Source organism: Symphalangus syndactylus, chromosome X (assembly GCF_028878055.3).
Source record: "Symphalangus syndactylus isolate Jambi chromosome X, NHGRI_mSymSyn1-v2.1_pri, whole genome shotgun sequence".
NCBI classification, from domain to species: Eukaryota; Metazoa; Chordata; class Mammalia; order Primates; family Hylobatidae; genus Symphalangus; species Symphalangus syndactylus.
This window is the reverse complement of record NC_072447.2, coordinates 122,731,912-122,745,128: the sequence shown is the minus strand read 5'-3', so window position 1 is coordinate 122,745,128 and position 13,217 is coordinate 122,731,912. Positions and strand designations below refer to the sequence as shown.

The window sequence follows — 13,217 nt, the reverse complement described above, 5'->3', positions numbered from 1 at the left end:
AACAGGAGAAATACAGGCATTATGTTGCCTAGGAAACACAGTGGTTTGCTAAAGCAATAGTATGTTCTTTCGAATCTTATTAACCCTTTCATATCCATTGCCACCTCAAAGAGAGCTAACTGGTGAATAGGGATGGAAGTAGAGAGAATTTTGCTCCATAGAACACACAGTGGATATCCTCTTTAGCCTGAGGAAAATATGAGGGTATGAATAGCCCTGGGACAGAAGACTTAAATAAAATAGGAGAGACCAGCAAAGAAGTGGCAGGCAGTAAGGTGTCAAAGATATTTCCCTATTTCCTTGTGCTTGTGTGGGCCCCACACCACACACACACACTCTCTCTCTCTTTCTCTTTCTCTCTCTCTCTCTCTCTCCATCCCTTTGCGTGTATACAGGGGCCATCCCACTTTCCCACCAAGCAGAAATATCTAAGGTTAATATCTGGGGTTAATATGTGGGAATTATCCTGTCCTTGATTTTTCTTGATATGGTAAGATAATCTAATTGAAAATGAATTGTCTTCTGTTTTTTTCTGCTATAAGTTCATCGCTAAACAAAATGTATCGTTCTCTCTCTTACTCTTGCCACAGAGGATGGCCAGGGCTTTGTGACAAGGAGATCTGAACTTTACTTATGCCAGGAAGAAAGTAGAGAGGGCTTTGTTTCTAATAAGTCTCTATGTTATTGAGCACTTTGGGCTGAACTGAGAGTGAAGGTCTCTGAGGGTGGGGAGGAGTGGAGTGTGGATCAGCTGTATGCCCCAGCCTAGGCACATATTGTGGTTGGGAGGCAGTGTCCCAGAGTGTCCAGGATCCACGTCCTGGTCCGCATACCCACACCCATGACTCCCCAGAAGCCCATAGCAGGGGGTGTGTAAATTCTACTGAGGAAGCCTTTCCCTTCAGACTCAGTTGTCCTCCCCAAGCTGATGCTGGTCCATCATTTTTAGTGACTTTAACATCAATCTGGATGACCTATCCCACACCATGACCTTCCACTTCCTTGACTTTCCTCACCTTCAACCACCTTTTCCTTTACCCCACATTAGCCACCCTCTCTTGGTCATACACTAGACCTTTTCAAAAGCCCAGCTGTGATTAAACCCAACTGTTCCCCCATTCCCTAACTGCACATAAACAACTGAACATTGTAGTAGAAAGCACAGTACTCTACTTGCTGGTCTCACTTGAAAAAAAAAACTTTGGAAAAGAATCAAAACTGTTTTATTTACAGATGACATGATCATCTATGTAGAAAATCCAACGAATTCTACAATTAAGCTACTAGAACTAATGAGTAAGTTAGCAAGGCTAAAGGATACAAGATTGATATATAAATATCAATTTTATTTCTGTATCCTATTCAATAGCAATGAACAATCAGAAATCAAAATGAAGAAAGAGACAATAACATCCACAACAACATTAAAACATCCACAACAACATATTAAACATGAAATAATTTGGGACAAAAAGTATATGATTCCATCTATGTAAATGTCCAGAAAATGCAATCTAACATATAGTGACAGAAAGCAGGTCAGTGGCTACCTGGGGATAATGAATGAGGAAGAGCTCACCTGAAAAAATTTCACTAAAATTTACAAGTGAATTATGCTGTACAAGAATTATACTACACAGTCGTGCTCAATTTTCTCTCCCACTGTCATTCCTTGTGAGGACTCTATGACACCATTTTCGCTGTCTACAAACCTTCAGTGTCCCCTCTCTATTCTTACTTTCAGCTGATGATATTACATTTCATTTCTTTAAGAAAATAGAAACAATTAGATGTAAACTATCATCTCCCTGCCACCAAACCCACCAAACCCTACCTGCAGCTGTATTCTCTGTTTTCCTTCTTGGTACTGTGCAGAGAGTGTCTTTACTGCTATCAAGGGCCTTCCCCTTGAACTCTGCATCTATTTGCCTAATTCTCCAAACCCTGGCTCTCACAGTTTATCTTCTTCTCTCCTTGATCGTACTTATGAGCAGATAAACATGCTTTAGTGTTTCTTCTCTTTTAAACACCTTCCCCGGGGCCGGGCGCCGTGGCTCACGCCTGTAATCCCAGCAATTTGGGAGGCCAAGGCGGGCAGATCACTTGAGGTCAGGAATTTGAGACCAGCCTGGCCAACGTGGTGAAAGCCTGTTCTCTACTAAAAATATAAAAATTAGCTGGGTGTGGTGGCACGTGCCTGTAATCCCAGCTACTTGGGAGGCTGAGGCGGGAGGATCGCTTGAGCCCGGTAGGTGGAGGTTGTAGTGAAGCGAGAGTGTGCCACTGCGCTACAGCCTGGGCGATGGGAGAGAAACTCTGTCTCAAAAAAACAAAACAAAACAACAACAAAAAACCAAAACCAAAACCAAAAACCTTCCCCTAACCCCAAATCTTCCTAGTAGCTACTCCCCTGCATTTTCTGTTCCCTGTGTATCCAAACTTCTACAAAGGGTTGTCTATATGTATCATCTCCACATCCTTGCCTCCCATTCTCTCTTCTACTCACTCTACTGGGCTTTTGCCTGCATCACTCCTTCAATGCCATTCTTGTTTATGTTCTGATTCCATGGACACTTTTGTAACTTTGTCTTTGGACTCTGTCTCTCAGAGTACAAAGTACACTCAGAGCACTTTGTACACACAGTACAACATTTGGCAGAGTTGATCACTACACCCTGAAATACTTTCCTTACTTAGTTTCTGGGATACATCCCACATCCTTTGATGGTTTTTCTCCTTTCTTATTCACTACTCCTTCTCAGCTGCCCATACCATTTCCACCTCCTTTGCCAAACTTTTAAATGTTGGAGTGTGCCCCAGATACGTCCTGGGCCAGCATCTGTTCTCATTCTCTGCTCAGGTGATTTCATTCAGTCCTAATGTTTTTCATATACTTAAGACTCACATATTTAAACTTTGTATGAAAGGCAAAAGGAAGGAGAAAAAAGCATAAAATAAACTTTTTACCCTGGTCTTACCCCTGGACTCCAGATCCTGTATACATTAGGCATACTTGACATCAATAGGTATCAGAATATTTACATGTCCTAAACAGAACTTTTAATTTCATCCTTGTATTAGTCGCTGTTCAGTGGTGAGAAACAGAAACTGCTTAGTTATTTAGAGGAGAAAAGGATGGGACACAGGGAATTAAGAGCTTACAAAAATCAGTGGAAGGGCTGGAAGAACAGGCTATAGCCTCCGGCTGTAGGAATGACTACCAGGACTCTATCACTAAATAGGCCCATTAGGGGTACTGTAACCTCTGCCCTCAGACAGAAAAGTGGGTCATCAGGAAGCCTCCGCTAGGATGATTGACTTCAAGAATAGAACAACGCCCAGGACCTCTCCGCCCGGCCCCGCGCCAGAGCCCCGCCTCGCCCTCCGGCCGCAGCCCTGCCTGGCCGCCTGCTGCGCCCGCTTGCACCCTGGACCCGCGCCATTTCCTGCGGCTGTGCGCGCACCTCGACTGCACGCCCGATATCTGGGCGCTGCACCACTGGAGCGGCCGCCTCACCCCTTTCTCGCGCCGCGCAACTCGCCTCTTGGACGCGGCCTTCTTCCTATGCTGCCTGCGCGAGCCGCCACCAGTCTACTCCGACTTGGCGGAGGTGGTGGGCTGCCAGTGGCCATCTCCATCAAAGGCAACTGAAAGTTTCTTATCAAAAGAAATTTGGCTGGCACCCCCACAGTTCTACGAAATGAGAAGACTTGAAAATTTTGCCTCTGTCTGATTTGCGCAAATTTTGTTTGGATCGTGTATTAGAAGGACTGGAAAGATGGCTGCCGATCACCTTGTTAACTGCTGATGGGATGCTCTAGCTTTTACCAGGTGATGAGCTATACTTAGAATATTCAGACTTTTTAGAAAATCTTTTGTCTGCTGAAAAAAAGACTGAGGAAATCATAAAGGAAGGCAAGCAATTTCACTGGAAAGTGATATACAATCACCATCTTTACGATACTCACGTGACTGTTCAAAGTATAAACACGTTTATCCTAAGTAAGAGCCATTTGTAGGGTGCTCATGCTTGTTTGTAAACTGGTCTATTTGAAGTCCTTGTGAATAATAAGGGTTGAATTTCAACTTGCTTGAAACTTAAGGAAGTGTGTGCCTATAAAAGTTATACGGCTGGGCCCGGTGGCTCATTCCTGTAATCCTAGTACTTTGGGAGGCTGAGGCGGGTGGATCACTTGAGGTCAAGAGTTCGAGACCACCCTCGCCAACATGGTGAAACCCCCGTCTCTACTAAAAATACAGAAATTAGCCGGGCGTCGTGGCACCCGCCTGTAATCCCAGCTACTAGGGAGGCTGAGGGAGGAGAATCGCTTGAATCCGCGAGACGGAGGTTGCAATGAGCCGAAATTGCACCACTGCACTCCAGCCTGGGCAACAGAGGGAGATTCCGTCTCAAAAAAAAAAAAAGGGGGGGGGGTGTATTATTGAGAGATTGGCCAAAAGGAAGGCAACTTCAACAGCATACAAACCTATCACAGTACACACAGCCCAAACCCACTGGGCCTACAAAGATGCAGGCCCAGCCCCAGAATATGCTTTTAACCCAAAGCTGGGAAAGTTACCACAAAATGTCCAGGAGATATCTTATAAGACATTCCTGGTTTGTAAAAGAAATTTTTTTGGTTGGTTTCCTGACAACGTAAGAAAAATTTACATCCATTAATCACCCAGAATTGTGCTGGGTACATGAGAATAGATTATCTATCTATCTACTATCTATCTATCTTATTTAAGATGGGTACTGAGCCCTCGAAGGGTTTCCAATCTAGCAGAATCTTTGAAATATTTTTTAGAATAACGCAATAAAAGGACAAACATTATATGATTCCACTTATATAAGGTACCTACTGAGAGGTGACAGCATGCTGGCAGTCCTCACAGCCCTCGCTCACTCTCGGTGCCTCCTCTGCCTGGGCTCCCACTTCGGTGGCACTTGAGGAGCCCTTCAGCCCACCGCTGCATTGTGGGAGCCCCTTTCTGGGCTGGCCAAGGCCAGAGCTGGCTCCCTCAGCTTGCAGGGAGGTGTGGAGGGAGAGGCGCGAGCGGGAACCGGGGCTGCTCGCGGCGCTTGCGGGCCAGCTGGAGTTCCAGGTGGGCGTGGGCTTGGCGAGCCCCTCACTCAGAGCAGCCGGCCGGCCCTGCCGGTGCAGGGCAATGAGGGGCTTAGCACCCAGGCCAGTGGCTGCGGAGGGTGTACTGGGTCCCCCAGCAGTGCCAGCCCACCGGCGCTGCGCTCGATTTCTCACCCGGCCTTAGCTGCCTTCCCACGGGGCAGGGCTTGGGACCTGCAGCCCGCCATGCCTGAGCCTCCTACCCCCTCCATGGGCTCCTGTGTGGCCGGAGCCTCCCCGACGAGCGCCACCCCCTGCTCCCCTGTGCCCAGTCCTATCGAGCACCCAAGGGCTGAGGAGTGCGAGCGCACTGCATGGGACTGGCAGGCAGCTCCACCTGCAGCCCCAGTGCAGGATCCACTGGGTGAAGCCAGCTGGGCTCCTGAGTCTGGTGGGGATGTGGAGAACTTTTATGTCTAGCTCAGGGATTGTAAATACACCAATCGGCACTCTGTATCTAGCTCAAGATTTGTAAACACACCAATCAGCACCCTGTGTTTAGCTCGAGGTTTGTGAATGCACCAATTGACACTCTGTATCTAGCTGCTCTGGTGGGGCCTTGGAGAACCTTTATGTCTAGCTCAGGGATTGTAAATACACCAATCAGCACCCTGTGTCTAGCTCAGGGGTTGTGAGTGCACCAATCGACACTCTGTATCTAGCTGCTCTGGTGGGGCCTTGGAGAACATTTGTGTTGATACTCTGTATCTAACTGATCTGATGGGGACGTGGAGAACCTTTATGTCTAGCTCAGGGATTGTAAACGCACCAATCAGTGCCCTGTCAAAACAGACCACTTGGCTCTACCAATCAGCAGGATGTGGGTGGGGCCAGATAAGAGAATAAAAGCAGGCTGCAGGAGCCAGCAGTGGCAACCCGCTTGGGTCCCCTTCCACACTGTGGAAGCTTTGTTCTTTTGCTCTTTGTGGTAAATCTTGCTACTGCTCACTCTTTGGGTCCACACTGCTTTTATGAGCTGTAACACTCACCGCAAAGGTCTGCAGCTTCACTCCTGAAGTCAGCGAGACCACGAGCCCACCGGGAGGAACGAACAACTCCAGACGCGCCGCCTTAAGAGCTGTAACACTCACCACGAAGGTCTGCAGCTTCACTCCTGAGCCAGCGAGACCACGAACCCACCAGAAGGAAGAAACTCCGAACACATCCGAACATCAGAAGGAACGAACAACTCCAGACGCGCCACCTTAAGAGCTGTAACACTCACCGCGAGGGTCTGTGGCTTCATTCTTGAAGTCAGTGAGACCAAGAACCCACCAATTCCTGACACATTATAATGCAGTGTTTCTAATTTCAGGGAGCTCTCTTGCTTATTTTAATTATTTTTTTTTAAAAAAAGACATTTATTCAACATCACGATCAGACTGTTATATTTAGCAATCAACAGCATGGGTGCAAAAAAAAATCTACATTTAAAACCCTTTGTTAGAATGCTTTATACTTTCCAAAGAACAGATACTAAAATAACCTGTTATACAATTAGTCACAAATACAGTTCTCGAGTTTTTTGCCCATATACATGAGTATTTGTCTAAAACATGTCTTCTTTGTAGCAGCTAGGCCCTGCCACCACTGTGCTTGGCTGAGTTCACAAATCTGTTGTAACCTGTAGCTTCCCTGTCACTTCTCTGGCTCCTCTCCTGCTAAGCTTTGTTTCCTAATTTAAATCTTCTGCCACTGCCACAGCTACTGCTACTACTGGAACCGCCATAGCCACCTTGGTTTCGTGGTTTGGCAAAGTATTCGCCTCCACCATCATAGGAGCCAGAGCTTCTGCCTCCAAAATTTCCTCCCTTCATGGGTCCAAAACTTGAAGACTGATTGTTGTAATTGTCAAAATCATTGTAGCTTCCACCACCTGCAAAATTGCTTCCATCATTACCAAATCCATTATAGCCATCCCCACTGCCACCAAATCCACCACCACCACCATGGCTGCCACCAAAGCCACCACGATCACTGAAGTTTCTTCTACGACCAAAGTTGTCATTCCCACTGAAACCACCTCCAAGACCACCACCAAAGTTTCCAGAACCACTTTGTCCTCTTTGGCTGGATGAAGCCACTCGCCATCTCTTGCTTTGACAGGGCTTTCCTAACCTCACAGTTGTGGCCATTCACAGTGTGACAAGCTTATCCACAGAGTCATGGTCGTCAAAGGTTACAAAGGCAAGGCCCCTTTTCTTGCCACTGCCTCAGTCAGTCATGATTTCAGTCACTTCAATTTTTCATACTGTTCAAAATAATCTCTTAAGTGATGTTCTTCAGTATCTTCTTTAATGCCACCAACAAATATCTTTTTCACAGTTAAGTGGGCACCTGGTCTTTGAGAATCTTCTCTTGAGACAGCTCTCTTTGGTTCCACAACTCTTCCATCCACTTTGTGTGGCCTTGCATTCACGGCTGCATCCACCCTCTCCACAGTGGCATATGTGACAAACCCAAAGCCCCTGGAGCACTTGAAGTTTGGATCTCTCACTACCACACAGTCCCCCCCGTGAGCATTCCCCATTGCTCAAAATGGCTCCTCAGGCTCTCATCTGTTGTTTCAAAGCTCAACCCTCCAATGAAGAGCTTCCTCTGCTGTTCAGGCTCTTTAGGAGACTCTGACTTAGACATGACGGAAGGGAGAAGAGAGACTTTAACGATGCTTCTTCGGAGGCCTCCATGGGCAGAAAGGCCCTTATTTTATTCTTTAAACCTTACAGTGTGCCACATGTATGAAGTTTGTAAAGTATTAATGATCTTGTTAACCAAAACAAGAAAAAAATTTCACAAGGTTCCCACTTCTGTATTGTTTTATTATCTCAAAAGTTTAAATAAGATGTTCTGCTGCTGTTGTTCTCGATGTCCACTGTTTTAGCACCTTCCCTGATGTGCTTTGGAAGTTGATCGATGAATTTCTTAGACTTTCTGTTGGAATTACTTTAAGGGTGTCTTATTAGATGGTGAAAATTAGACTGAGACACCCTTCAAGTGACCATGTCATTGTTTTCTTGCTATGTCTTTAGCTTGATGATTAAGATACAATTCTTTTTAAAACCAAATAGCATTAGTTATGTTTCCCAAATTAGAAATCTATTTTAGTTAATGTTTTAAAGAAACACGAAGCCATAACAAAAATCACTATTGTTTTTACTCCTGAATGTTAATGAATGTAAAGAGGTTACAGATGTAGTGTTTAATTAATGATGTTTATTTTTTCTATATTTAACATGAGTAATTTTTCATTGTCTTTAAAGAGGAATGTTTATTGATTAAAGGTGAGAAATGATAGTTAAGACACCAATTTTGTGTCAAGATCTTTGACTGTATTATGCATTGTACAATTGACTTCATTTTTCATGAAATGCCTTAGTTTTCCTACTATAAAATAAGGACAATGATGAATTAAAACAAAACAAAACAAAAGAATAGAACACCATACCTGCAGCCCAGGGAAGCTGAGCCACTACCACTGCCACCATAAACTGACTCTCAACAACCATGAAATTAGAGACTGAGACATGGAAACACCGACTTACGTTGCTACAATTATTACAAAAGTCCCTTGACTGCCATCTCTCTCTCCTCTGCCCCCTCCTCAAACTTGCACACACACACACACACACACACACACACACACTCTCTCTCTCTCTCTCTCCAGCCAACACGTAACACTTGGTATGTGCAAAGCACTATTCCAAGTTCCATTCTTATTACTATTATCATGCCATTTTACAGAGGAGTAAACTGAGGTAGAGAGAGGTTAAGTAGCCTAAGATTACAGTTAGTGAGTTGTATATGCTATTATCTGCCCTGCTCTTATCTCTGAACATTTCTTTGTCAGTTTTCCAAGTATCTAGAATTCTTCATGAACATATTTATAAGATGCTATCATATGTATTTGCCACAATTTATTTGGCCATTCTCTTATCTTGCATATTTAGATTTATTTCCAATTTTTCTTTATGAACAGTAACTGCAATGAGCACTCTGCATACAAATTATTTTGCCTATTTCTGATCATTTTCTTAGGATACACTCCTTAAAATTCAACTCTTGGGTCATAGGCTATGAAGATTCCTAAAAACAGTATTTGAGGGTCAGTAGTTGTGAATATTTTTAATCCACTTGAGTATATTAATGGGCATACCAACCAGTAATATGCAAGAGTACTCATCTCACTGTACCCTCCACACTTAAACCGGGCATTTTCATCTTTTCAAGTTTTTGCTATAAGTATGCTGCATGCAATATTGGCATGCTCATACTAAAAATGTGTTCATTGTTTTTCTGAAATTCCAACTTTACTGTGTCTCCTGTACTTTATCCAGCAACCCTACCTGATGTGGGTGTTCAAACTCTCTTCTTTTTTGAGGTATTCCTCCATTGTGAGCCTGGAAAACAAGGCTGAGGCCTCTTACTGTGGAAACTAAGGGAAACATATATTCCCTTTCCACAAGCCCTGAGTGGTCAGGGAGTCCATAGAGGATCCAGGCTCTTACTGAAGACTTTGGATCTTGAGAGGTTTATACAAAAAGTGGCCATTTTGAATTCATTCATAGAAACTGCATCTAGCAGACCAGAATGTCAGATCAGTGGAGTCCAGATGTAGCAGTGTTTTGTGGTGGTGGTGTGTAGAGGTGGTGAAGGTGGTTGTTGCCAGTAGTGACATACCAACCAAGCTGGTCCTATGGCAAATCTTGACTGGGGTCCTCCCATGATTCCTGACCATTTCTTTATCCTGGTTTACCTGCCTTTCTGTTGATTCTGTGAAATGCCCAATAATTTGCTAAATTCAGCCAGAGTCAGTTTCTGTCTTTTGCAACCAAGAGCCCTGACATTTATAAATACAGGCCCAGATAGGCTGGAGAAAATTTGAAACCATGATATTTCCAAACTCCTTTTGTATTCCTAAAATTGGAATTTTAAAAATTCTCCTCACCAAATGACTGTTCAAGGGAAAGGGATTTGGCATTTTCCAAAATAAGCACTAGATGGTGCTATGAGGTAATATGTTCTTGATTGTGTCGTTGCCCAGATAATAAGGATTAAGATCACCAATAATACCATCACCAAGGATACTGTCAACAAGAATAGCTAAAATTAATTGAGTGCCTCATATATGCCAAAAACTGTTCTACATGTTTGATAGAGTTGTAAACCAAAAATAAAATTCTAACCCCCCAGCCAGCTGATGGACCCTCCCCTTGGCTAAGTGAATTCCAAAGTTAACTTGAAAAACTAGTTCAGGCCATGATGGGAAGTGGATGTCAGACATGCTTCATTATAACCTTCTCCCTTTTGGAATTCAGGCACAGCTGACCAGCATTAATATCAACACAGAGACATTAAGACTGATAGAGGCCAGGCGCAGTGGCTCACACCTATAATCCCAGCACTTTGGGAGGCCAAGGTAGGTGGATCACCTGAGGTCAGGAGTTCAAGACCAGCCTGACCAACATGGTGAAATCCCATCTCTACTAAATACAAAAAATTGGTTGGGTATGGTGGAGCATGCCTGTAATCCCAGCTACTTGGGAGGCTGAGGCAGGAGAATCACTTGAACCCGGAAGGTGGAGGTTTCAGTGAGCCAAGATTGTGCCACTGCACTCCAGCCTGGGAGACAAGAGTGTAACTCTGTCCAAAAGAAAAAAAAAAAAGACTGATAGAACAGACTCTTTAAGTTTGATAAGAAACATTTACACTCTATTCTCTCTGAAGCCTGCTACCTGGAGGCTCCATCTACATGACAAAACCCTGGTCTCCACAATCCCTTATGGTAACCTAGACATTCCTTTCTATTGACTCCAGGTCTTTAGATAATAACTCTTTCAACCAATTGGCAATCAGAAAATCTTTGAATCCATCTATGACTTAGAAGCAACCCCCTCACCTCTGCCACTGCTTCCAGATGTCCCCACTTTTCCAGATAGAACCAATGTACATCTTACATGTATTAATTGATATGTCTCCTTAAAATGTATAAAACCAAGCTGTAGCCCAACCACCTTGGGCACATGTTCTCAGGATCTCCTGGGGCTTGTGTCATGGGACACTGGCCACTCATATTTGGCTCAGAATACATCTCTTCAAATATTTTACAGTTTGACTCTTCATTGGCAGAGTGAACTCATTTCTTACAACCAATAAAGCAAGTAATTTTATTAACACATTTTACAGAAGAAGAAATCAAGGCACATTCAGTTTAGCTAACTTATCCAAGATCAGAAAATCATTTACTGATGAAGATAAGATTTGAACCAAAGAAGCCTGGCTCCAGAGGCTGTACTCTGAACCAAAATGCTCTACTACCTGTCATAATTATATAATATAGCCAACATTTACTGATGGTCAACTGTGAGCCAGGCATTTTGTACAATGGAGTCATTATTGTCATTTTCCGTGTAAGGGAACTGAGGCTCCAAAAGGCTAAGTAATTCATGTTTCCATAGACACAGAGACAAAGCTGAGAGCATTTGTAAATGTAATTCCATGATGTTAGTAATGAAACAAAAATAAATACATAGATAAAATACTAATGCTTGTCATTTTAGAGAGTAATTCCACTTTGGGCAGAGGGAAAAATATACTTTGAAAATGATTGATTTACATTCCAATTGTTCTGTGATAAAATAAAAAAAATACGATTGGCATGGTAAATGATTCCTTTTCATTTCAGCTCTTCAGTGTGGACAAAATATTTTCCCTCTTTTGATTTTTCCCTTTAGGAGCCAAAGACGGTAAGAAAGCCAAAGGTAGAATTAGAGCCTGGCTTATTTGGGCTTTTGCATTTCTCATTATGAGGATGAGTGTGTCTCATGATCAAAGTAGATGAATTAGGCAGCACCAAAACATGTAACTTAGGTAGGCTCTGGGGAGGAACCGGCCCTCCTAACAAAATGATTGTAATATTTGTCTGGAAATGTGAACTAACTTAAATAGCTAAGAAAAGTTTGAGGCAGAAGAGTAATGCTATCAAAATGTATTATAAAACTGCAACATTTAAAACAGTGATAGTGATGCAAGAAGAGACAGATCAATGGGTCAGAATAGACAGCCTACAAACAAAATAAAACAAAAATATGTGTGTATATGTACAAGTGTATGCATACATATATATGAATTTATAAGGTAAAGGAAAGATCACAATTCAATGGGAGAGGGAAGGATTATTCAGTAAGTGGTACAGGGATGATTTGCAATCTGGGAAAAACCAATCACATCATTTACTGAAATAAGTTACCATTCATTTCTCCCAACTGAAACCTCCTTTGCGAAAAATATATCAGTAAGAAAATTATGGCAACGTGGTGGGGGACTGGAGATCTGATCTGGCCAACCTCCCTTTTGCCTTTAGCCTTCAAGCTGCTTTTAATTAATCCCAGGCTTAAGCCAAGCTAACTTTGGGAGGCATTTAGTTTATAGCTTAAATGATAATAGTCTTTCACCATAACTCAACCGCCTTTGTAAAGCTAAGGAGAGACCACCAGGCTAAGAGGATAAGAGGAGCCTGAATTCTGCTAAGGTGCAGACATAAACAATTACCCACCATTATTCCCGGGGTCACAAGATATGCAACTTTCCCAATTACTGCTGCAGATGACATCCCTATTGCAGAACTTAAGATTGGCCTTTTGAAATGCCTTTTCAGGTTCGTTGCATGTCTGACACCGATGGTTCCACCTGGACCTGTCAACCACTCCTGTGGCCCTACCCAGAAGCAACTCAGAGCAAGAAGACAGCTTCCACTCCCTGTGATTTAATCTCTGATCCAACCAAACTGCACTCCCCATCCCTAGCCCCCTGCCCACCAAATTATCTTTGAAAAACCCCTAACCTCCAACACTTCCGCCTCTGGTCAATTAAACTCTTTCTTTACTGTAATGTCTTGAATTTATTTTGTTTTTGCACTGGGCAGGAAGAAGTCTTAGGTCAGTTACATAACTGCAACTTTGTATCTTTTGACAAACATCTCCCCATTCTCAACCCCCACCGCCACCCCCAGCCTCTGGTAACCACCATTCTATTCTTGCCTCTTATGAGTTAGATTGTTTTAGATTCCACACATAAGTGAGAACATGTGG

General features: G+C 43.4%; 2 pseudogenes; one reads left to right on the top strand and one right to left on the bottom strand.

Moving 5' to 3' along the window:
- Positions 1-3,310: 3,310 nt before the first annotated feature.
- On the top strand, positions 3,311-4,020 carry LOC129475385 (acyl-coenzyme A diphosphatase NUDT19-like; annotated as a pseudogene).
- Positions 4,021-6,620: 2,600 nt separating this feature from the next.
- Positions 6,621-7,805, bottom strand: LOC129475761 (heterogeneous nuclear ribonucleoprotein A1-like; annotated as a pseudogene).
- Positions 7,806-13,217: the final 5,412 nt, after the last annotated feature.